The 27037-nt window shown below is 43.4% G+C and overlaps 1 long non-coding RNA gene across 3 annotated transcripts; it reads right to left on the minus strand.

Annotated features, from left to right (window-relative positions):
- Positions 1 to 5982: 5982 nt before the first annotated feature.
- Positions 5983 to 27037, minus strand: LOC119852210. 3 transcript variants are annotated; one of them, XR_006278458.1, is made up of 3 exons: positions 25966 to 27037; positions 25467 to 25590; positions 5983 to 6390 (listed from the first exon to the last, which is right to left on the minus strand). It is a non-coding gene; the product is annotated as an uncharacterized LOC119852210 (long non-coding RNA). The 3 variants fall into 3 exon arrangements; XR_006278456.1 differs by lacking the exon at positions 5983 to 6390 and adding an exon at positions 21536 to 21670 and having other exon boundaries at positions 25966 to 27033; XR_006278457.1 differs by lacking the exon at positions 5983 to 6390 and adding an exon at positions 21536 to 21670 and having other exon boundaries at positions 25467 to 25587; positions 25966 to 27031.

The following is a 27037-nucleotide window of genomic DNA, read 5'->3' on the forward strand; positions in this document are numbered from 1 at the left end:
TATTAAACTCAGTAGGTAGCCCAAATGCCCCATCTCTTGTAGGCATATTTTTCAAGCTAGAGTCCCTGTGCATTTTCTAAGTGTTTTTTAATGATCATGCTCCCTACAAGTTTTCTTCACTTTTAAATTCTATATTCCTATTTGTATATGATGAGTACTAAAATGTCATCTTTCCAATCACGTATGCTCTCCTGTCCCCAAAACACTTTTAATACTATTTATTTTCTTGATACTGCTGTAACAATTTTTCTTCATGTTGGTAGAAATTAATAGGGTATTATGGAATTTTTCAGTAGTCTGAAGGGTCTGATAACATTTACTAGTAGCTAATAGCAAGAATAAAAGTTAGTGTGTAGTTCATTGCAAATTCTTAGGACCAAATTACCCTGTGACATTCCCCTGGTGTTATCTGGACTGGTGATCTGCTAGATCACTCCAATCCTTGACTCTGGGAGTCAGCTTTACCCTGCTCTGCTGTGAGAACTCCCACTACTGAGCTGTTCGTGCACAGTCTCTGGCATGTAAGCTTCTCCCAGCTAGTTGCAAGTGAATGACACTAGCCAATATCTCCGGTCCCAGACCACCCTAGGAACCTGCGTCTTGCAGTGTCCAGTTATGCCCACTGGATACTGCAAGCTTATACGAGTTCGTCAGTTTAACAAAGAAATTGATATGTACCAGGTTTGTTATCCCAAGGGAAGTCTCTGACACACTTCAACCCAAACATACTGCTTCAGGTAGAACAAACACACATTTATTAATTATGAAAGATATGTTTTAAGTGATAAGTCAAAGCATAACAAGTCGGATTTGGTCAAATGAAATAAAAGCAAAACGCATTCTAAGCTGATCTTAATACTTTCAGTGCCCTTACAAACTTAGATACTTCTCACCACAGGCTGGTTAGTTGCCCTTCAATCAGACTCTTTCCCCTTTGATCAGAGCTTCAGTCATTTGGTGGTGATGTTTGTAGATGGAGGTGGGAGAGAGAGGAAGAGCATGGCAAATGTCTCTCCCTTTTATCATGTTCTTTCTTCCCTCTTGGCTTTGACCCCACCCCTTCAGAGTCAGGTGAGCATTACCTCATCGCAGTCTCAAATTAACCAAAGGAAGGGGGGGGGGGTGATTCACTCAAAAGTCCAACAGATCCTTTGTTGTTGCCTAGGCCAGTGTCTTTTGTTCCTGTGAGGCTGGGCTGTGTTTGTCCCATACATGCCCTGATGAGGTGTGAACTGCCCCTCTGCTCTTGAAGAGTTTTTGCCTAGGCTTGCTTTAAGCCACGAGGACACATTCTCAGCCTCATAACTATATACATGAAATTACAACCTATAATATTACTATAACAACAATGCTCAGGGCATCACGAGCCTTCCGAAAACACTTGACATGAAAAATTTTGCATTAGATACAACACAATCATATTATAAGGATGAACGTGGGGGTGCGGGGTGTTCCCCTGAGGTACAGAACATCACACCCTCCATCCAGGTAGATCCTGCTTAGGGGAAAAGGAGCTCTGCAAGTCTGGATTTGTGGACTTTTCAACTGATTATTTCATCAGTGGTGAGAGAACTTGCCGAGATCTATTAGTACATGTCCTGTGTCTCTGCACTGATTCCTGGTTCTACCCTTTCACCTGTCTGATAGTATAACACCAGCAGGATCTGTGGTTCCATGCTGTTCCCAATTGCTGTTTCACCCTAAGCTCCTCATCTCGCTCTGGGAGTTTCAATGGAGTGGTGCGGGGAACCAGTGTAAGCTAATTCTAGGAGTAGGAGCATTAACTCATGCTAGGAATTCACTCAATCTTGGCCTCATCCTGGGGCTAGTTCCCCAGTTGTCACAACTTAGAGCAGCCTCTCTCTTGCACTGAACTACTTATGGCCTCATGGGACAGATTTGCCAGACCCTTAATATGTACAGCCTGCAGTATTTGAGATCTGCCTTTATTTTGACATTGCACATATAGGAAGCAAGCACAGCCAAACAAAAACAACAATTACACAATGATATACTGCAACACTTGTCAATAAACAACTCCAGATGGATTAAAGGAAAATTAATGCAAATAAACCAGTCTAAGCACAATAATATAAATGATTTTAACACACCGAGGATACGCTAAAAATATTTAATTGTAGATGGGGAGCGGCAGCAATTTTTAAACCACAGCATGTAAAAGGAGGAATTGAATTGCATGCAGTGGTTTTTCTGCACCCACTCATAAACTGCATGGACACCATTTCTTGCACCACTTCTCCATGTCTAAATGTATTAAGACAACAAGGCTTCAACAAAGAGTGAATAAACCTATAATTAATAGCCTATGAAAGAATTAATTTACCTACAGTGTGCTTGCCCTCAACATTGTTTCTCAGCATAATTTTTCCTTCTGCTTTCTTTTCTGTCTACATTTCTATCTTTAGTATACTTTATTGCTTTTCTGCTCCAACTCATTTTTGAACAGGACATGAAATAAATTCTTTCAATATGTGTGGGTAGTAATTATTCTACTCATCAGATCAAGAATACATAAGCTATTGTAGCCAATGAATATCATCTCTGTGTGAAACAATATATTTGTATCTCAAAAGTATTGCCTATTTTTTTTCCTCTTTTCTTTTTCAGAGTTTATTGTGGTACTTTGTCTTTTTCTTATTGCTTATCTTTTTCTGCCGTCATCTCTGGAAAATTTCAGCAGAAAGATACTTACAGGAAAACCAGTACAGTAGGTACTGGTTTCCATCTCACACGATAAATGATATATAGTAATTTAAGAGAATGGAAGATATACTTTTAGGCTTTCACTTTAAGAATTTCTTTTAGGGGAGATGGGTTAGCATATCAATGATAAATGACTAAAGTACACAAAGATAAAACAAAAACAGCCACTGAAGTTGGTAATAGTTGATTTTTCTGTAGGGCTTGAATTTGCATGGTACTGAGCACTAGGGTCCTGATCCTGCAAAGCATTTAAACATTTGCTTAACTTTAAACTTGTCAGTAGTCCCACTGAAGTCAATGGGATTAAGTCAACCTAAATTACGCAACTCCCGCTATGTGAATAATGACAGGTTTCAGAGTAGCAGCCGTGTTAGTCTGTATTCGCAAAAAGAAAAGGAGTACTTGTGGCACCTTAGAGACTAACAAATTTATTAGAGCATAAGCTTTCGTGTGCTACAGCTCACTTCATCGGATGCATTTGGTGGAAAAAACAGAGGGGAGATTGATATACACACACAGAGAACATGAAACAATGGGTTTATCATACACACTGTAAGGAGAGTGATCACTTAAGATAAGCCATCACCAGCAGCAGGGGGGGGAAAGGAGGAAAACCTTTCATGGTGACAAGCAAGGTAGGCTAATTCCAGCAGTTAACAAGAATATCAGAGGAACAGTGGGGGGTGGGGTGGGAGGGAGAAATACCATGGGGAAATAGTTTTACTTTGTGTAATGACTCATCCATTCCCAGTCTCTATTCAAGCCTAAGTTAATTGTATCCAGTTTGCAAATTAATTCCAATTCAGCAGTCTCTCGTTGGAGTCTGTTTTTGAAGCTTTTTTGTTGAAGTATAGCCACTCTTAGGTCTGTGATCAAGTGAACAGAGAGATTGAAGTGTTCTCCAACTGGTTTTTGAATGTTATAATTCTTGACGTCTGATTTGTGTCCATTCATTCTTTTACGTAGAGACTGTCCAGTTTGGCCAATGTACATGGCAGAGGGGCATTGCTGGCACATGATGGCATATATCACATTGGTAGATGCGCAGGTGAATGAGCCTCTGATAGTGTGGCTGATGTGATTAGGCCCTATGATGGTATCCCCTGAATAGATATGTGGACAGAGTTGGCAACGGGCTTTGTTGCAAGGATAGGTTCCTGGGTTAGTGGTTCTGTTGTGTGGTGTGTGGTTGCTGGTGAGTATTTGTTTCAGATTGGGGGGCTGTCTGTAAGCAAGGACTGGTCTGTCTCCCAAGATCTGTGAGAGTGATGGGTCGTCCTTCAGGATAGGTTGTAGATCCTTGATGATGCGTTGGAGAGGTTTTAGTTGGGGGCTGAAGGTGATGGCTAGTGGTGTTCTGTTGGAGTCGATGTAGCTTAGGTCGATTTATTGTAGTGTCTATACCATGCTGGGTTGATGGGAGAAACTCTCCCATTGACTCATCTTACGCGTCTCATTCTGGTGGAGTACTGGAGTCAAGGGGAGAGCGATCTGCAGTTGATTTAGTGGGTCTTCACTAGATCTGCTAAAATCAACCCCCGGTGGATTGATCACTACAGCGTTGATCTCCAGTAAGTGTAGACACACCCAGTGATTCTAAGTATTGACAATTGCCTCAATAAGGAAAACTACACCTTCATGTGACATCAGGTCTCGTGAGGGACATACTCTATATCCTCTATTCTTCCCAGAAGCACAGAGCAAATCTTCTTTCCAATAATAGTATGGAACATGGAAGCTCCCAAGTTTCACAAACACTTAATTTCCGTATATGCTCCTACCTGCACCCCTGAAAATTAGTGAAAACCTGCCATCCCAGCAAATCTACGAATGAGCAATATACCTATAGTAATTCCATTTTGCGTTGTGAATTGATTAAATCTCACAAGCTGAGTATGGGCATTACAGGCTTGAATTCTGGGAGGCAAAATTTACCTGAAAGAAAGTTTAATAATTTAAACAAAAAAAAATGAATAGCTACAGTTTGCTGAAGAAAATGTGTATGGTTACATTTTTCAGGGTTGGAGTGCCACAAAAATTAAAGTGGATTTTCAATCTGATTAATTCATTCAGAATGATTCCAGTTGAGTAATTATCTACAATAAAGTTCTGTCGATGACAATAGCTAGAAATTGTCATTTCATATCAACTATAAATTATACAATATAATGGGTTCAGGTGCACATAACCTCAAAGTCATATGAAATACTCATATGATAATTATGTGAAATAATAGCACTGAGTTGGTGAAAACAAAAGAACTAAGTAAAGATAACAGCGAGTATCCTTTATGTTGCTGGACTGAAATACAGGATAAATGATTTTGCATATTCATCTGAGAAGTACATCCTAGATGGGCACTATCTGTTTATGGCATGAGCAATGTCAATGAAGCTATGACAATTTCCATCAGCTAAGAATTCGGCCCAGAAAAATCTAAACTAAGCACAAGTTTGCTTAAATAGACTCTGTGTGGCAGGAAATAATCAGCTGGGTTGCTGTCAAGAGAGCTCAAACAAACCCTGCAGACTGAATTCATCAAAACCTTTTCTGAAACCAGGAAATAATATTTTTTAAAAAATGTTGGCTGGGCACCAGAGTGGTACATGAAGAAGAGAATTTAAGTTCAGCAATGCCCAGGGGAAAAGACATAGTACCAGCAATAAACCATGGATAGTAAACCATGAGTTGGGGTTAGTAGAGGGAAAACCTGAAGGAATCCTGCACCAGAAAATATGCCACAGTTTACATACACATCATAAAAAGAAAAGGAATACTTGTGGCACCTTAGAGACTAACAAATTTATTTGAGCATAAGCTTTCGTGAGCAACAGCTCACTTCACCGGATGCATTCGGTGGCAAATACAGTGGGGAGATTTATATACACACATAGAGAACATGAAACAATGGGTATTACTAAACACTGTAAGGAGAGTGATCACTTAAGATAAGCTATTACCAGCAGGAAGAGGGTGTGGGGGGGAGGAAGACCTTTTATGGTGATAATCAAGGTGGGCCATTTCTAGTAGTTAACAAGAACATCTGAGGAACAGTGGGGGATGAGAAATAACATGAGGAAATAGTTTACTTTGTGTAATGACCCATCCACTCCCAGTCTCTATTCAAGCCTAAATTAATTGTATCCAGTTTGCAAATTAATTCCAATTCAGCAGTCTCTCATTGGAGTCTGTTTTTGAAGCTTTTTTGTTGAAGGATAGCCACTCTCAGGTCTGTAATCTTGAATGTCCCCTCATCATAGGGTCCCCTTCTGGAAAGCAGGCAGTTGACCATAGTTGCCATTTTCAAGGGGATAATGACCTAAAACATTCTACTAGACTGTTTATAGGAAATGTAAAACCAACAAAACAACAAAAAAGGAGCTTTCACTTTAATCCCATTGAACAATTCTCAGATTGATTTCAATTGTGACAGAAAAGAAGCCCATGGGAGCCACAGATACTCAGCACTTCTGAAAAATAACCTTATTTAGGTGCCCAAATATAAATGCCCAATTTTAGGCCCCTAGATTTGAACATTTAGGGTTAAGTGATCTACTCAAGTTCTCACCATGAATGAATGCTGGGAATAAAAGAGAGGTCCAGTCCATTGCCCTGTCTGCTGGATCACACTGCCTTTCTTATACTTCAGATAAAAAACAGTTCTTGCTGTAAAAATGAGGAAAGAAAATGATGTCTCACAGGGACAGATAAGGGCCCCAGTTCAGCAAGATATATAAGGACATGCATAACTTTCAGCTTGTAAATCACACTGATTTCATTTGGATGATGCATTTGCCCAAATTAGGCATGTGTTTAAGTACACTGGCTGAATAAGGGCCTATTTCAGGACAATATAAATATGTGCCTGCTTATCATCTGATTTAATTTCTGAGAGTTAAGTCTTATTATAACAATTTAATTTGGTGCTGTATTTAAGGAACTATAAATAAACATTGGGGGAGGGGAAAGAGTCTTGGGCTAATAAATTCACTCATTTTATTTTTTCCTATTCTTGCTTCCTTCACCTTCTTTGTCTAAGGGTATATCTATATTGCATAAAGGTGTGCTTTTTAACTCAGGGTAGCTAACCGAGGTTAAAATAGCTGTGATGACATGGTAACTCTGCCTTTAACTCAGGCTGGCACCTTAAGTAGAACCCCAGGCTACCCCCATAGGTTTTAATTTGAGTGGCTAACCTGAATTAAAAGTACAGTTGTTGTGTCCTCACTGTTATTTAAAAGCAGGTTAACTAAGCAGTGAAGACAACAACTGTACTTTTAACTCAGCTTAGCAGCTCAAGCTAAAGCCTATAGGGTAGCCTGGGGTTGAACTCAAGGTGCCAATCTGAATTTAAAGGCACAGTTACTATGTCATCACTGCTATTTTAACCTGGGTTAGCTACCCTGAGTTAAAACAAAAACAAAAACAAAACACACCTACCTATTTTTGCAGTGCAGACATACCTGAGTACTTTCTTGCCCTCTTCTCTCAACATCAGATTGCCCATGAATTTTAAAAATCCTCTTATTTTGTAATCTGGCTACATTAAACTTTCACTCTATAGTAACAACGAAATTCACAGATTTTTAATATTACCCATTATGCTTTCTTCATTGAAAAGGCCATTGCAGAATCAGGTGAGAAGCCAATAAAAGCAGAAAATCCAAAGACAGTTGGGAGACAGCACCACTTTTAAAGGATCTTCATTGACAACTACCTCAGCAACTTCAAGCTTGTGTCTTCCACAAAAAAGGGTAAGTCAGAAGCTTCAAGCAATGCTAGATCAGAGATCACAATCTAGTCTGAATTCTTAATGTACGGTGAAAGTTACAAACAGCTACCCTTTTAGGGTGACCAAATGTCCCAATTTTATAGGTACAGTCCCAATTTTTGGGTCTTTTTCTTATATAGGCTCCTATTACACCACACCCCCTGTCCTGATTTTTCACACTTGCTGTCTGGTCACCCTATACTCTTTGCTGATGCTAAGCAAAGGGGAGTGGTGGCAATTTAGGCCTGAAACAGAAGTGGATGCTCAGCATCAGAGACTCCAGAACTGTTGTTGATATAGAGAGAGCTGCATAGGTTCACCTGACCAGCTGTAGCCTGTTACAATTTGCTGACCCAACACGCCCACCAACCCCCACATTTAGATTGCGGGCACCAAGCCTAGAACAAAGATTTGTGTATCTTCTTGAAACCTAGCCAATGGGAAAGTGTTTTGCAAAACATTAAAAACTCTTCTATTGATCTACAATTAAGGCAGAAAAATATATTTAGTTCACACTGATCCCCACAGCAGCTACAGTAGATAGGCCATGTCACAGCAGACTGCTGCTGGAGATGCAAGTCTCCCAGAGCCACTCTGGCTCACACATTTTAGACTGTTCTAGGAGGATACAATTCTTTTGGATAAAAATAGGTTGGAGGATTAATGAGATAATGGATACACATCCTTAAAAATTACTTTCCAGAACTGTGTTTTGGGATATAAGCCATCCTCTTGGAAATTCCCTAACTCAGAGGTTCTCAACCAGAAATACGTTTACCCCTGGAGGTACTAAGAAGTCTTGCAGGGGGTACATCAACTCAGCTAGATAGTTCCCTTGTTTTACAATAGGCTACATGAACACTAGCCAAGTCAATATGAACTAAAATTTCATATAGACAATGACTTGTTTATACTGCTCTATATAATATGCATTGAAATGCAAGTACAATTTTATATTCAAATTGATTCATAATTATATGGTAAAAATAATAAAGGAAGCAATATTTCAGTAATAGTATGCTGTGACCCTTTTGTATTTTTATGTCTGATTTTGTAAGCAAGTAGTTTTTAAGTGAGGTGAAACTTGGGGGTTGCCAAATTTCTACTCTCACAAAACTGAACATCCTTGCCCTGCCCCTCATCCAAGGCCCTGCCCCTGCTCACTCCATCCTCCCTCCCTCAGGTCTCTCACAGTCCCCACCCTCACTCACTTTCACTGGACTGGCTCAGGGGGTTGGGGTGCAGGAGGGGGTGAGGGCTGTGGCTGTGGGCTCCAGGGTGGGGCTAGAAATTAGGAGTTCAGGGTGCAACAGGGGGCTGTGGGCTGAGGCAGTGGGTTGGGATGTGGGAGGGGGTGACGGCTCTGTGTTGGGGCTGGAGATGAGGGATTTGATCTGTAGGAGAGGGCTCTGGGCTGGGAGGGTGGAATGAGGGGTTTGGAGTATGGGAAGGGGCTCTGGGCTGGGGGTGCGGGTTCTGGGCTGGCGCCAGAAATGAAGGGCTCAGGGTGCGGGATGGGGCTCTGGGCTGGAGCAGGGGATTGGGGTGCGGGAGGGGGCACTCTGGCTGGGGTGCAGGCTCTGGTGTGGGGCTGAGGGATTTGGGGTGCAGGAGGGGGCTCTTGCCTGGGGCTGAGAGGATCAGGACTACAGCAGGGAGTTGGGGTGTAAGGATGGGGGTGAGGGCTTTGGCTGGGGGTGCAGGCTCTGGGGTGGGGCTGGGGATGAGATAGAGGGATTTGGAGGAGGATCAGGGCTGGAGCAGGAGGTTGGGGTGTGGGAGTGAGTCAGGGATGCAGAGTCTGGGTGGCACTTACCTCAAGCAGCTCCTGGAAGCAGTGGTATGTCCCCACTCCGGCTCTTAACAGAGGCATGTCCAGGCGGCTCCGCATGCTGCTCTGTCCACAGGTGCCATCCCTGCAGCTCCCATTGGCTGTGGTTCCCGGCCAATGGGAACTGCGGAGCTGGCGCTTGGGGCGGGGGCAGCGTGCAGAGCTCCATGGCTGCCCCTATGCCTAGGAGCCGGAGTGGGGGACATGCTGCTGGTTTCGGGAGCTGTACAGAGCCATGGCAGGCAGTGAGCCTGCCTTAGCCCTGCTGCGCCACCAACCAGACTTTTAACAGCCTGGTCAGCGGTGGTGACTGGAGCCATCAGGGTCACTTTTTGACTGGCCATTCCGGTCAAAAACCGGACACCTGACAACCCTAGGTACGCAAGACAAATGAGACTCTTGAAAAGGGTACAGGAGTCTGGAAAGGTTGAGAACTGCCCTAACTCATGGCAAGCTGGTTCTCTAGAGCAGTGCTGGTAGCCAAACAGCTCTTATTGCTTGGATGGAAGAACAATCTGCCTCCAGGGGTAGAAGCTTGGCTCAACAACATTGCTGACCTGGCAGCTAAAGAGTGGGTAATATTTTGAAGACTAACCATTTGGAAAAGATGAAAATTTGGAAAGATTTTGGCTACCTTTTTAGAAATCTGATTGATTCCTAGTAGATGAAAACTGAGATGGCATTCTCTTTTCCCTTCCCTGTGTATTTTTTTCTGTTCTCTTATTTTTGGGGGGGGAAATTCTGTGTGTGTGTGTGTGTGTGTGTATTTATTTATACAAACACCCACACACATTAAGTAATGGATACTCAAACATTCCTGATTATTTTTAAAAAGAAGTTTTTTGTTTTAAAAACTTTACTGAACGCAGTTCTCATGAATGTCACTGGAATGGCAGCCCTGAATTTTCTTTATTTCTGCAGAGAATATATACTACATAGAGAGTAGCACTGCAACTTCCTCATGCTGTCTTGCCCACATGCAGTTCTTGAGGCACCAGCTTTGTAGATAAAAGGGTAGCTCATTCTCCAATGTGATCAAGGGCTTGTCTACAAAGGAAAATGTACTAGCAGAATTATACTGGTATAATTATAATGCTACAGTTATGGCAGTGTAACTTTCCATGTGGACACTTTTATTCCAGAATAAGAGTGTCCACACTGAGTTATACCATTATAACTCTAGCAGTTGTAATTGTACCACTATAGTTCTGCCGGTAAATTTGTCCATGTAGATAAGACCTAAGGTCTAAGGTCCTGATAGAACACCCACTGAAATCAATGGAAACACTCCCATTGACTTATATAGGCACTGGATCAAGGGTGCCAAATGTGTGGATGGTTTGTGACACATGGATACACATCCAGTAAGAACTAGACTGAGACCACTGTAGTTATTTCATATAGACCATGAATCTGTAGTTAATGGGCATTTTTTAACAATAATGACTTGAGTTAGATTTAAACTAGCAACCAACCATTATTAGGGCTAATATGTTCCATTACATTTATATATATTTATTTTAAAAGTTTTCCATAGAGATGGGACTGCAACTTAACCCAAGTTGAAACCTCCCCTTAATTTTGAAGGGTTCAGAATCTGAATCCAGATCTGAACATTACAACTTATCCTTAGTGCTATAATGTGCTGACCCATATATCTCAAACATCCCAAAAGCCGTGGGATAGTCAAGATCTGAAATCTGGGTCCCAGACGTATCTCTAATTTTATTCATTGGTCTATTACTAACCATAACACATTTTAATACAAATTATTGCATTACAGTGCACCCAATCCAGATTAGCACCTCATTGTGAAGTCATTGTACATAACACATGTACAAGGCTGTCCCCATGAAATTTAGGGCAACACTGACAAGGGAATTTATCTTGCCAATAAAGAAACCCTAAGGGTATGTCTACACTATGAAATTAGGTCAAATTTATAGAAGTCGGTTTTGTAGAAAGCATTTTTATACAGTCGAGTGTGTGTGTCCCCCACCCAAATACTCTAAGTGCATGTAGTCGGCGGACTGTGTCCACAGTACCGAGGCAACAGTCGACTTCCGGAGCTTTGTACTGTGGGTAGTTATCCCACAGTTCCTGCAGTCTCCACCACCCATTTGAATTCTGGGTAGAAATCCCAGTGCCTGATAGGGCTAAAACATTGTCGCGGGTGATTCTGGGTACATATCGCCAGGCCCCCGTTTCCTCCCTCCCTCCATAAAAGCAAGGGCACACAATTGTTTTGTGCCTTTTTTCTTGAGTTATCTGTGCAGATGCCATACCACGGCAAGCATGGAGCCCGCTCAGCTAACCGTCACCGTATATCTCCTGGGTGCTGGCAGACATGGTACTGCATTGCTACACAGCAGCAGTTTATTGCCTTTTGGCAGCAGACAGTGCAGTATGACTGGTAGCCATCGTCGACGTAGTCCCGGGTGCCCTTTTAACCGGGCGCTTGGGCAAACATGGGAGTGACTCAGCCAGGTCATTTCCCTTGTTTCGTCTCATGGCGATTGAGTCCTACTGGCAGTGCACTGTCTTTTAATCTGCAGCTAGCAGAAGACGATGGCCAGTAGTCATACTGCACCGTCTTCTGCCGAGCACCCAGGCGGTGACGATGGCTAGCGCTCGTACTGCACAGTCTGCTGCCAGCATGATGTATAAAAATAGATGAAGTGGCTCAAAACAAGAAATAGACCAGATTTGTTTTGTATTCATTTTCTCCTCACTCCCTCTGTGAAATCAACGGCCTGCTAAACCCAGTTTTGAATTCTATCCTTGAGGTTTTGAGTTCTATCCTTGCGGCAGCCATTCAGTTTCTCGCAAAGCCACCTCCTTTTGTTGATATTAATTCCCTGTAAGCCAACCCTGTAAGTGACAACCATGTCGTCAGTTGCCCCTCCCTCCGTCAGGACAACAGCAGACAATCGTTCCGTGCCCTTTTTCTATGAAGATGCCATACCATGGCAAACATGGAGCCCTCTCAGATCACTTTGGCAATTAAGAGCACATTGAACACCACACGCACTATCCAGCAATATATGAAGCACCAGAACCTGGCAAAGTGAAACTGGTGAGTAGGTGACATCAGTGCAGTGACGAGAGTGATGAGGACATGGACACAGACTTCTTTCAAAGCACGGGCCCTGCCAACGTGGGCATCATGGTGCTAATGGGGCAGGTTCATGCGGTGGAATGCAGATTCTGGGCTCGGGAAACAAGCACAGACTGGTGGGACCACATAGTGTTGCGGGTCTGGGACAATTCCCAGTGGCTGCAAAACTTTTGCATGCGTAAGAGAACTTTCACGGAACTTTGTGACTTGCTTTCCCCTGCCCTGAGGCGCAAGAATACCAAGATGAGAGCAGCCCTCACAGTTGAGAAGCAAGTGGCAATAGCCCTGTGGAAGCTTGCAACGCCAGACAGCTACTGGTCAGTCAGGAATCAATTTGGAGTGGGCAAATCTACTGTGGGGGTTGCTGTGATGCAAGTAGCCAACACAATCAAAGATCTGCTGATATCAAGGGGATGACTCTGGGAAATGTGCAGGTCATAGTGGATGCCTTTGCTGCAATGGGATTCCCTAACTGGTGGGGCCATAGATGGAGCCCATATCCCTATCTTGGCACCGGAGCACCAAGCCAGAGAGTACATAAGCCGCAAGGGGTACTTTTCAATAGTACTGCAAGCACTGGTGGATCACAAGGGATGTTTCACCAATATCAATGTGGGATGGCCGGGAAAGGTAAATGATGCTCACATCTTCAGGAACTCTGGTCTGTTTCAAAAGCTGCAGGAAGGAACTTTCTTCCCAGACCAGAAAATAACTGTTGGGGGATGTTGAAATGCCTATAGTTATCCTTGGGGACCTAGCCTACCCCTTAATGCCATGGCTCATGAAGCCATACATAGGCAGCCTGGAGAGTAGTCAGGAGCTGTTCAACTACAGGCTGAGCAAGTGCAGAATGGTGGTAGAAGGTGCATTTGGACGTTTAAAAGTGTGCTGGCGAAACCAATATTCCCAATGTTATTACTGCTTGCTGTGCACTCCACAATATCCATGAGAGGAAGGGGGAAGACGTTTATGGCAGGGTGGGAGGTTGAGGCAAATCGCCTGGCTGCTGGTTACGCACAGCCAGACAGCAGGGCGGTTAGAAAAGCACAGGAGGGTGTAGCGTGCATCAGAGAAGCTTTGAAAGCCAGTTTCATGACTGGCCAGGCTACAGTGTGAAAGTTCTGTTTGTTTCTCCTTGATGAAACCCCCCTGCCCCTTGGTTCACTCTACTTCCCTGTAAGCTAACCACCCTCCCCCCCCCCTCCTTTCAATCACCGCTTGCAGAGGCCATAAAGTCATTGTTTCACATTCATGCATTGTTTGTTTATTAATTCATGACATAAATGGGGGGATAATTACCAAGGTAGCCCAGGACGCGTGGTGGAGGAGGGAAGGACAAGGCCACACAGCACTTTAAAAGTTTAAAACTTATTGAATGCCAGCCTTCTGTTACTTAGGCAATCTTCTGGGGTGGAGTGGCTGGGTGGCCGGAGGACCCTCCACCGCGTTCTTGGGCATCTGGGTGAGGAGGCTATGGAACTTGGGGAGGAGGGTGGTTGATTACACAGGGGCTGTAGCGGTGGTCTGTGCTCCTGCTGCCTTTTCTGCAGCTCAACCATACGCTGGAGCATATTAGTTTGATCCTCCAGCAGCCTCAGCATTGAGTCCTGCCTCCTCTCATCATGCTGTTGCCATCTTTCAGCTTCAGCCCTCTCTTCAGCCCGCCACCTCTCCTCCTGCTCATTTTGTGCTTTCCTGCACTCTGACATGAATGTATGGAGGCAGACAGTCTGTGCTCTGTCAGTGTGGGAGGACAGCATGAGCTCAGAGAACATTTCATTGCAAGTGCATTTTTTTCACCTTCTAATCTTCGCTAGCCTCTGGGAAGGAGAAGATCCTGTGATCCTTGAAACAGCTGGTGGAGAGAAAAAAAACACAACAAAAAAAGACATTTTATAGAACAATGGGTACACCGTCACAGTAAAGCTTGCTGTTAACATTACATACATAGCACATGTGCTTTCGTTACAAGGTCGCATTTTGCTTCCGCCCACTGCGTGGTTAACAGCGGGGAACATTTCTGTTCAGCCATAGGCAAACAGCCCAGCAGGAATGGGCACCTCTGAATGTCCCCTTAAGAAAAGCACCCTATTTCAACCAGGTGACCATGAATGATCTCTCTCCTGAGAATAATACAGAGACATAAAGAATGGATGTTGTTTGAACGCCAGCAAACACACACTGCAATGCTTTGTTCTACGATGATTCCCGAGTATGTGCTACTAGCCTGGAGTGGTAAAGTGTCCTACCATGGTGGATGGAATAAGGCTGCCCTCCCCAGAAACCTTTTGCAAAGGCTTTGGGAGTATATCCAGGAGAGCCACAAATGCCAGGACAAATCATTAAACATGCTGGCTTTTAAACCTTATGTAGTATTTTAAAAAGGTACACTCACCAGAGGTCCCTTCTCCGCCTGGTAGGTCCAGGAGGCAGCCTTGGGTGGGTTTGCGGGTATTGGCTCCAGGTCCAGGGTGAGAAACAGTTTCTGGCTGTCGGGAAAACCAGTTTCTCTGCTTGTTTGCTGTGAGCTATCTACAATCTCATCATAGTCTTCCTTGTCCCCAAAACCTGCTTCCGTGTTGCCTCCCTCTCCATTGAAGGAGTCAAACACGGTTGGGGTAGTGGTGGCTGAACCCCCTAAAATGGCATGCAGCTCATCATAGAAGCGGCATGTTTGGGGCTGTGACCCGGAGCGGCCATTCACCTCTCTGGTTTTCTGGTAGGCTTGCCTCAGCTCCTTAAGTTTCACGCGGCACTGCTTCGGGTCCCTGTTATGGCCTCTGTCCTTCATGCCCTGGGAGATTGACAAATGTTTTGGCATTTCAAAAACTGGAATGTAGTTCTGATAGCATGGATTCCTCTCCCCATACAGCAATCAGATCCCATACCTCCCGTTCGGTCCATGCTGGAGCTCTTTTGCGATTCTGGGACTCCATCAGGGTCACCTCTTCTGATGAGCTCTGCATGGTCACCTGCAGCTTGCCACACTGGCCAAACAGGAAATTGAAATTCAAAAGTTCGCGGGCCTTTTCCTGTCTACCTGGTCAGTGCATCTGAGTTGAGAGTGCTGTCCAGAACAGTCACAACAGAGCACTCTGGGATAGCTCCTGGAGGCCAATACCATCCAATTGCATCCACAGTACCCCAAATTCGACCCAGCAAAGCCAATTTTAGCACTAATCCCTTTGTCGGGGGTGGAGTAAGGAAATCGATTTTAAGAGCCCTTTAAGTTGAAAAAAAGGGCTTCATCATGTGGTTGGGTGCAGGGTTACATCGATTTAATGCTGCTAAATTCGACCTCAATGCCTAATAGATTCATAGATACTAAGGTCAGAAGGGACCATTCTGATCATCTAGTCCGACCTCCTGCACAGCGCAGGCCACAGAATCTCACCCATCCACTCTTATGAAAAACCTCACCCATGTCTGAGCTATTGAAGTCCTTAAATCATGGTTCAAAGACTTCAAGGAGCAGAGAAGCCTCCCTCAAGTCAACCATGCCCCATGCTACAGAGGAAGGTGAAAAACCTCCAGGGCCTCTCCAATCTGCCCTGGAGGAAAATTCCTTCCCGACCCCAAATATGGCAAACAGCTAAACCCTGAGCATATGGGCAAGATTCACCAGCCAGATACCCAGGAAAGAATTTTCTATAGTAACTCAGATCCCATCCATCTAATATCCCATCTCAGGGGATTTGGCCTATTTACCCTGAATATTTAAAGATCAATTACTTACCAAAATCCCATTATCCCATCATACCATCTCCTCCATAAACTTATCGAGTAGAATCTTAAAACCAGATAGATCTTTTGCCCCCACTGCTTCCCTTGGAAGGCTATTCCAAAAGTTCACTCCTCTGATGGTTAGAAACCTTCGTCTGATTTCAAGTCTAAACTTCCTGGTGGCCAGTTTATACCCATTTGTTCTTGTGTCCACATTGGTGCTGAGCTTAAATAATTCCTCTCCCTCTCCTGTATTTATCCCTCTGATATATTTATAGAGAGCAATCATATCTCCCCTCAACCTTCTTTTAGTTAGGCTAAACAAGCCAAGCTCCTTAAGTCTCCTTTCATAAGACAAGTTTTCCATTCCTCGGATCATCCTAGTAGCCCTTCTCTGTACCTGCTCCAGATTGAATTCATCCTTTTTAAAAATTGGAGACCAGAACTGCACACAGTATTCTAGGTGAGGTCTCACCAGTGCCTTAAATAATGGTACTAAAACCGCCTTATCCCTACTGGAAATGCCTTTCCTGATGCATCCCAAAACCGCATTAGCTTTTTCACAGCCATCCTATGATCAACCAATACTCCAAGGTCCTTCTCCTCTTCCGTTACTTCTAATTGATGCGTCCCCAACTTATAACTAAAATTCTTGTTATTAATCCCTAAATGCATAACCTTACACTTCTCACTATTAAGTTTCATCCTATTACTATTAGTCCAGTTTACAAGGTCATCCAGATCCTCCTGTATAATATCCCGATCCTTCTCCGAATTGGCAATACCTCCCAGCTTTGTATCATCTGGGAACTTTATTACCACACTCCCACTTTTGTGCCGAGGTAATAAAAAGATTAAATAAGACTGGTCCCAAAACCGATCCCTGAGGAACTCCACTGGTAACCTCCCTCCAACCTGACAGTTTGCCTTTCAGTAGGACCCGTTGCAGTCTCCCCTTTAACCAATTCCTTATCCACCTTTTGATGTTCATATTGATCCTCATCTTCTCCAATTTAACTAATAATTCCCCATGTGGCACGGTATCAAATGCCTTACTGAAATCTAGGTAAATTAGATCCACTGCATTTCCTTTATCTAAAAAATCTGTTACTTTTTCAAAAAAGGAGATTAGGTTGGTTTGGCACGATCTACCTTTTGTAAAACCATGTTGTATTTTGTCCCATTTACCATTGACTTCAATGTCCTTAACTAATTTCTCCTTCAAAATTTTTTCCAGGACCTTGCATACTACAGATGTCAAACTAACTGGCCTGTAGTTACCCAGATCACTTTTTTCCCTTTCTTAAAAATAGGAACTATATTAGCAATTCTCCAATCATTCGGTACTATTCCTGAGTTTACAGATTCATTAAAAATTCTTGCTAATGGGCTTGCAATTTCAGGTGTCAATTCCTTTCATATTCTTGGATGAAGATTATCTGGGCCCCCCGATTTAGTCCCATTAAGCTGTTTGTTTCGCTTCTACCTCTGATTATGGTAATATCTACCTCTATATCCTCCTTCCCATTTGTCATGCTACCATTATCCCCAAGATCCTCTTTAGCCTTATTAAAGACTGAGGCAAAGTATTTGTTTAGATATTGGGCCATGCCTAGATTATCTTTAACCTCCACTCCATCCTCAGTGTTAAGCGGCCCCACTTCTTCCTTCTTAGTTTTCTTCTTTTACTATTGGTTTTAATTCCCTTTGCAAGGTCCAACTCTACTCGACTTTTAGCCTGTCTCACTTGATCCCTACATGTTCTGACCTCAATAAGGTAGCTTTCCTTGCTGATCCCTCCCATCTTCCACTCCCTGTATGCTTTCTGCTTCTTCTTAATCACCTCTCTAAGATGCTTGCTCATCCAGCTTGGTCTACAACTCCTTCCTATGAATTTTTTCCCCTTTCTTGGGATACAGGCTTCCGATAGCTTCTGCAGCTTTGATTTAAAGTAATCCCAGGCCTCCTCTACCTTTAGATCCATAAATTCTTCAGTCCAATCCACTTCCCTAACTAATTTCCTTAATTTTTGAAGGTCAGCCCTTTTGAAATCAAAAACCCTAGTTGCAGATTTATTTTTGTTAATCCTTCCATTTAGTTTGGACTGAATTAGCTCATGATCACTTGAGCCAAGATTGTCCCCTACAACCATTTCTTCTATGAGGTCCTCGCTACTCACCAAAATTAAATCTAAAATGGCATCCCCTCTAGTCGGTTCAGCAGCTACTTGATGAAGGAATCCATCAGCTATCGCATCTAGGAAAATCTGAGCCCTATTACTACTAGCACTGGTCCTCCAGTCTATATCTGGGAAGTTAAAGTCTCCCATGATCATGCAGTTTCCATTAGTATTTACTTTATTAAAGACATTAAAAAGGGCTCTATCCATATCCAAATTAGATCCCGGAGGTCTATAGCACACCCCAAGCACTATCGTAGGAGAGGCTTTACTAGTTTTCTTCCCCAATGTAATTTTTGCCCAGATGGACTCTGTCTTATCCATTGCATCGCTTCTTATTTCTTTACATTCTACCTCATCATTGATGTACAATGCTACTCCACCCCCTTTACCTTTGTTTCTGTCTTTCCTAAAGAGCACATACCCTTCAATACCTGTAGTCCAGTCATGACTACTATTCCACCATGTTTCTATGATATCTGGTTTCATTTCCTGCACCAGTAGCTCTAGTTCCTCCATTTTGTTACCTAGACTCCTCACATTGGTGTACAAACATCTTAATTTTTGCTGTTTGGCCTCGCTCACATTTTGTACCCTATTAGGCACAGTCATTCTACATCCAGTATAACCTATTAGACTAGTATCCACACCGCCCTCGCTCCTTATATACATTCTCCTACCCACGGCTGTATCCTTTCTTACTTCATCTTCTTCCCTCTCAATGCTAAAATCTGGCGTGGAGATTTTCTGGACATCTCCCATCCATCTCCCCCCAATTCCTAGTTTAAAGCTCTCTTTATCAGTTGTGCCAGCCTCGATCCTAGAAGTCTATTTCCTTCCCTACTCAGATGAAGTCCATCCCGAGAGAACTGACCTCTGTCCGTGAATGCCTCCCAGTGGCCATACATCCCAAAGCCCTCCTTATAGCACCACTGCCTAAGCCATCTGTTGACAGTCATAATCTTGTCAGACCTTTGTTGCCCTTCTCTAGGAACAGGAAGGATCCCGCTAAAGATCACCTGAGCCTCAATTTCCTTAAGCGTCTTCCCCAGCCTAGCATAGTCTCCCGTAATACTTTCCAGTGAGAATCTAGCCTTATCATTTGTTCCCACATGAAGGATAATTAGGGGATTCTTTCCCGCTCCCTTTAGGATCCTTTTCAACCTCAGGTCTACATCCCATATCTTAGCACCCGGAAGACAGTACACCCTTCTATTCTCAGGATCAGCTCTAGTTACAGGCCTGTCTATTCTTCTCAATAAAAAAAGAGTCCCCAATCACATAGACCTGCCTTTTCCTGGTGACAGTGCTATTCTCCAGTGTCTCCCCTGTTCTCTCTGGCTGCAAGTTCTTTCCATTCCTATTTTCCCTTACAATCTTCTTCAACCCATCCTGTATCCTCCTGGGGCTCATATTTGGTGTAGTCTCCCTTGACTCTTCCCCTTTTTCTATAGGGCTAGCCTCTTTTCTCTTCTTCCTTACCCTTCCACCTTCAACAAGTACCTGCTGAGCCCCTTCTTCATTTTCCAACTCTGCAAACCTGTTCCTAAGCTCTATTTCTCCTTCACTAGCCTGTCTCTCTCTGCCTGGTTCTTTGAGTCACATGTTTCCACTAACCACTTTCCTCATCCAGTCTCTCCTCAAAATTCCCCAGCCCTGGTTCCATCTGTGAGTCTGAGCTTTTCCCTTCAGATACCTCATATCTTTGCTCCATCATCTGCTCAAACCCCTTCCTAAACTCAACCAGACTTTCCACCTGCATCTCCAAACCTCTAATTTTTTCCTCCATCAGCTCTATCAGACGACATTTCATGCAGAAAAAACTCTTACTGGTTCCCCCCTCCAGGATCATGTACATACCACAGCTTCCACATCCAGTCATCCTCAGTGTCTTTCACTGCAGGAGTCACTCCCACAGCTGCCTCTGTATCTGTTATCTCCTTCCCACCTAAATCCTGTTAATCTGGGAAACAAGCCACACCAAAAAGACCACCCCCCCCAGCAAAAGCAAACCCCAAACAAGCACCACAATCCAAACTCCCCTTGCAAACTCCCACTCAAACTCCCCTGTTTAGAGCTCTATTTGCTAGCTCCTGTGCTGCTGCAGCTGTCTGTGCCGCTGCCTGACTGGCTGGCTACCTTTATAGGGCCAATGTAGACCAGGGCTAACTCAAGTGAGAATCTGCCTAAATATTAATATTAGTATACTCGAGACACAAATAGTCAAGCATTTTTAATGCTATTTATGTAACTGATTCAGTACAAAATAAGCAATCTGATCCTGCAAACTGCTGAGAACCCCCAATTCTCATGCTATCTATAGAAATTAAGGGCACTTGGTACCTTGCAGCATCAGGCTCAAGAGCCGGATTATATTTTGAGATTGTTGGTTTTAATGTCAAACCTGTAAGAAATATGCATATGTTTTGTGGAAATAGGCAATGGCACATACCAGTCAGCTCCTAAATATTTTGCACTTGACATTAACATTTAATTATGCTGCAACTTGCAATTATCTTTCTTTCTGACTACTCTATGTCCCTGTTCTGCCTTACAGTGCTCCTTGGCTTCAGTGCTTTATTATTAGGGATGGACTTACCAGTGCTGTAAATCAGCTCAGACAGGATAGAGTGTGGTATTATTGTTACACTTCCCCTTTGCCTGACCAGGGACCAGTAGAAGTTACATACATAGAAAAAGCTGGTTACAAAGGGTAGAAGGTAAGATCACCTGTAGTGCACTATTTATGGTCCATACACCATGATAAAATGGATCCCTATGGAGACAAAAGCAATCATATTCTGAGCTACTGTATCCATGGCAAGATATTGGAGTAAATACTCATTAAATTCTATTTGCTTATCTATATTGCTAAATTTGATATTTTACAGCAGGATAGTTATAAATGCTTTTTTTTCCTCCCTTTAACTTTGTACCATATAGAGCATTGCTCATTAATTTCCTTATACAACCAGACAGAACAATTGTGGAAGCCCCTTTTCCCTGAAAAGGTTATGTGACTGTCCATATATATATATATATATATATATATACACACATACACATACACACACACACACACCTGGATTTATTTATGTGTCTGCAGACTGCAATATAAAGCAGTGATTTTACCACCAGGGGGGATGGGGAACAGTGAAATTTCATTAACTTTCTGTTGGAGATAAAAGTAGTTACATTCCATGATTTAATCAGTTTTTATGAACCAAAAAGCATTCTCTTACATTGCAGTCAGTTGCATACAGATTCAGGGGAAAGCAGCATGAATTTATTTTCCATTCTGTCAACACTGGAGCTGGTTGAACCCTTGAGAAAAAAAATTTGCCGAATAAATTATTCAACAAAACCAGGAATATTTGCTGATTTTACCTCCCCCCGCCAATATCATAGATATTTAGCAGACCAGAAACATCCTAGTGAAAGGAATCCATTTTCAAAAGATGACTAGAGTGGCTACAGCTAAACTGAGCACAAATGTTACCAAGTGGTGACCAAGTGGTTACTCGCCTGGGAATTTATTTAGCAGTCACTGCTATAAATTAAGGGGGGGAATGCGTGTTTATACAAACACACATTTGTATATCTACAGTTTAAAGACAAAATAGTAGAATTCCAAATATTAGTAAATGGGAGATTTGCTATTGATTTCAGAGTGTACTGGCTCAGGCCCATTTTGCTGCATAGCTGCCCTAACTATGCACATATTACAGACTGATTCTCAGTATACATGCACATACATACAGAATGGGTGTACTTAACATTTTCTGTGACAATATTTATCCCATTATGAACATTGGACAATGTCCCTTGCTCAATAAGTGGTCTAAAGAAGAGAATGGAATAAGCGCCAATCTGTCAGTCATTCCAACTATGTGCAGCAGGTGGCATTCCTTGAATAGTCTCAGTTGTGCTGTGCATGCACCTCTCGATGAGCCCATCCCAGGGACTCTCTTATCAATTAAGATTTGATGTTCTTTTCACTGTGGTAACAGATTCCTGGAGATGGAGCTTAGGGATTGTGCTAAGACGAAGTAAGTTACGGTTATTCTTTAAATACATCTCATCCTTCGCTGCCTGGAATTCTGGTGCTTTTATACTTGTGAATAATATTAAGTTATTTATATGTACAGGATATTTTACTGCTGGTAGAAGCCAAATGTCTTGCATGTTTTCCTGGTCCTGCAATTGTGGTTACACAAGAACCCCCCCACCCCCACTTCTTCCTCTCAAGCCACGTTCAGCTTTTCCATCTCTTCTCACCCCCACTGGAGTGGCTGAGCTGCTCTGGACATTTACTTTTTCTGTCTTTTGACCTGTGCTCAACCTGTGCTCAGCTACTGCTACACCCTCCCTTCCTGAGCTACATTCCACTTGCACCATGTGCCCCTCCATTTTTCCTATCAGGCTGGCTTCTGTTTGGGGGAGAAAATGTCACATGGAATTGAGTTGGGGTATTTTCTTGGTGTAATATATGTATACCAGTTCTGCATCAGAGAGGGTCACCAATGACCCCCAGTAAATTCCCTATTGCAGAGATCTCAGCACAAACACCAATGTGGTGTTTCCAGGATGCAACTCTGCTCCAAGAATTGACTGTAGTTAGGAAGATTAAAGAAGACAGCAAATGCCCTTGCTGGTTACAACAGCTCCCCCCAAGGAGCTGTCGCCCAAAACTAACACAGCATTTCTTCAGAGATTGAGCTGAGCCAGCACACAAAGAAAAAGAATTTGTAAGACTATGTGGAGCAGCACCATCTGGTGATTCCTACTTCTGTACCAGATGACAGGAGGACAGCTAAACGTGACACCAATTTTTAAATAAGGCTCCAGAGGCAATCACAGAAATTACAGGCCAGTAAGCCTAATTTCAGTACTAGGCAAATTGGTTGAACCTATAGTAATGATCAGAATTATGAGACATATAGACTAACATAATATGCTGGGGAGGAGTCAAAGACTTTTGTAAAAGGAAAACTGCATCACTAATAATTTATTAGAATTCTTTGAGGGATGTCACCAAAGATGTGGACAAAGGTGATCTAGTTGAGACAGTGTACTCGGACATTCAGAAAGCTTTTGACAAGGTCCTTCACCAAAGGCTGTTAAGCAAAGTACACCGTCATGGGATAAGAGTTCCTCTCATGGATCAGTAACTTGTTACAAGACAGGAAACAAAGGGTAGGAATAAATGGTCAGTTTTCAGACTGTAGAGAGGTAAATAGTGGGGTCCCCAAGTGATCTGTACTGGCTCCAGTGCAGTTCAACATATTAATAAATGATCTGGAGAAAGGGGGTAAACGGAGAGGTGGCAAAATTTGCCAATGATACAGAATCACTCAAGATAGTTAATTCCAAAGCAGACTGGGATCCAAAGGGATCTCACAAAACTGGGCGATAGAGCAACAAAATGGCAAATGAATTTCAACTTTGATAATGCAAAGTAATGTATATTGGAAAACATAATCCCAACTATATATACACAAAATGATGGGATTTAAATTAGCAGTTACCACTCAAAGAAATTTCTCTGAGAACATTTGCTCGATGTGCAGCAGCAGACAAAAAAGCTAACCTTATGTTAGGAACCATTAGGAAAGAGAGTGATATTTTCTGTTTTACTATCTTATTACCACTATATAAATCCATGGTTCATCCACACCATGAATACTGGGTGCAGTTCTGGTCAACCCATCTCAAAAAGATGCTTTAGAAATGGGAATGGTACAGAGAAGGGCAACAAAAATGATTAAGATAGAACAGATTCCATATGAGGAGAGTTTAAAAAGACTGGGACTTTTCAGCTTGGAAACAAGCCAATATGATTAGTGAAGGGATATGATAGAGGTCTATAAAATCATGAAGGGTGTGGAGAAAGTGAATAAGGAAGTGTTTACTTCTTCACATAACACAAGAACCAGGGGTCACCCAATGAAATTAATAGGCAGCTGGTTTAAAAAAAAAAACAAACAAAAGGAAGTACTTCAGACAATACATAGTCAACCTGTGGAAACTTGCCATGGATGTTGTGAACGCCAAAACTATAATGGGGTTCAAAAAAGTTAAATAATTTATGGAGTACAGGTCCATCAATGGCTATTAGCCGAGAGGATCAGGGATGCAACCGTACGCTCTGGCATCCACAGCCTCTGACTGTCAGAAGCTGGGACTGAGTGACAGGGGATGGATCACTTGATGATTGCCTGTTCTGTTCATTCCCTTTGAAGCCCCTGGTATTGGCCACTTTCAGAAGACCAGAAACTAGGCTAGATGGATCATTGGTCTGACCCAGTATGGTCATTCTTATCTAATAAGGATCTCTTATGTCTTGCTTCAAGACAGTGGCATCTAACTTTTTCAGCCTGAGGGTCGAACTGGCCTTTTTGAAATTTGTCTAAGGGCCACAATCAATACATTGGGGCAGATTCTCTGTCCTGTTCCACTCCCTTTACACAATTTATATTCCCTGCCATGAGTTCCGAGCATGGGGAGAGCCCCTAAAGGGCACAGAGTAGGTATAGCCAGTCCCTATGCCTCCTCCCTCCAGGAAGGGAGAGTGGCTGGAGATCACTGTACTCTGTCTATATCCCTAGACAACATACGGTTCCTTGGAGGCTACAGATAACAGTTGTAAGTTAGAGAAGCCATGATGCTCCTATAACCTGCATCTAGGCTGGGGCAGAGAGTTAATGAGTCATATATGGTGGTTGTTTCTCAACTTCTCTTTTTCACCTCTCCCCTGGGCTCCCTGTGAGTGAGTGTAGGAGCCTCCTTTTTTTTTTTTTTAAATGTATATTTTATTTCCCTCCCCCATCTAAAAAAAAATAAGGGGAGAACAGAAAAAAACCCCACCCACCCACCCACACACACCACAAGCACTAAAGAGCAAAGGAATGGGAGGAAAGGGAAAGGAAGAAAGAGGCAGGGAGGAGAAAGGAGAATGACAGTTTTGTTTCCATTTGCTAGAATTTCCTCCTGGCTCAGGCTCCCCCTTTTGGGCTCCCACAGATTAGCAGGGAAACAGGCAATGTCAGAACAGTCAGCAGGGCTGGTTTACAAGGGAGAGGTTATGGGGAACATGTCACATAACATGCTGAGTCTTTACCTGAGATGCTCTTCCTCTGGTGAGTTTCACCTTATTCCCTTGCATCTTCCTCCCACTGTCCATCTGGAAGCTTTCTGTAACCTCTGTGTAGCAATGCTATGACTCACCAGCACAGCACCTCCTGCTAAAGGTCCAGGGAATTAGCTCTTGCAGCCCAGAGCACCCTCTGCAGGCCTGTGTCCTGCTTGCCTCAGCCCTCCCCCCCCCCCACTTGTCCCTCCCAGACCCCAGTGCCCCTTTATCTTGTGTGCTGCCCCCTGGCAGTACACCCTCTATCCCCACCTCACCTCAGTCTATGGCTACTGCCAGTCACCCTCTAGCCCTCCGCTCCCTGGGGCAGATTGCAGTGTACATGCCGTTCATCATTGGCAAAGGGGAGGAGTTTGGACCTGCTGCCTTTGCCTAAACCCTAGGTTGCAGCCTCTACAACCCCAGTACCTGGTTTGGCCTTTGACAAGGCCTGCAGCCTGGGGAGTTGCCAGACAGGAGCTCCTCTCACCTTTCCCCAGCCCTGCTCGGTTTCCTGCACCCTCAGCTCCCAGACAGCTAGGTCCTTCTCCCTCTGAAGCTAGAGGGAGAGTCTTTTTAAGCACCTGGCTCATAGCCCTTTATAGGGCCACCTGTGGCCTGATTGGGGCATGGCCCCAGCTGTGGCTGCCTCCCCAATCAGCCTAGCCTATTGGATCCCCGGGGCAGCCCTTTCCCAGGGCTGTTTTAACCCCTTCACGGCCGGAGCGGGTGACCACGCTGCTACACTCTGACACAAGCTTTCTCCTTTCTGTTTGTGGTTGCCTTCTTTTTTTTCCCCTTTGTCTGAAATGTGGGCACAGCAACTGGCATTGTCATACTCCTGAGTTCCCTGGAGAAGATAGTAAAATGTATTAGTGATGACGCACTACTCGTACATCCTACTTACTGAGAATCAAACTAGGCAAAACGGCAGCTCACAGACACGTTAACCTGCTAACGTGCTTCAAAATAGACATTGAACAAATGCCACAGGCAGGCCTCTATGCCAGGTTTATAAGATATTTCCAGCACTCTGACCTCATCTCTGTCAGTATCTTCTCTGGGATCCTTGTTATCCAGCGTGAGCTCAGCGCCTTTCCTGGCATCTCCCTAGAGCTAGCTCAACATCACAACACCTATCAGAAGACTCCAAACTGGTGCTGTAAACATGTGATGCTTCCCCCCCACTTCCCCAATGTTTTAACATTCTGCACGGTTGTGTGAGACAATCTAATGTGAGTGAATTATATTGTGACAAGGTACCATGTTAGAATGGAATAGATTTCCCAAAGGCCCTCATATCATTCATCTGCATACCTATTCTACAGTAATCAGCCACTCTATATCATTATGTGTCACACCACATCACAGAATGTTAAATACAGACAGGGACAGGAAAGCATTTCAGTGTGGGTGTTTGTGTTTTGAGGACACTCCCACTGCTTTTCTCTATTTAGAGAAGTAATCAATATGTACATTCCCCTCAAGTCACACTGAAGTTAACGGGACTTGAGAGCACTCAGAACAACTTTTAAAATCAGGCCCCAAAGAGGTAAATCTTA

This window comes from Dermochelys coriacea, chromosome 2 (assembly GCF_009764565.3).
Source record: "Dermochelys coriacea isolate rDerCor1 chromosome 2, rDerCor1.pri.v4, whole genome shotgun sequence".
Taxonomy (NCBI): Eukaryota; Metazoa; Chordata; order Testudines; family Dermochelyidae; genus Dermochelys; species Dermochelys coriacea.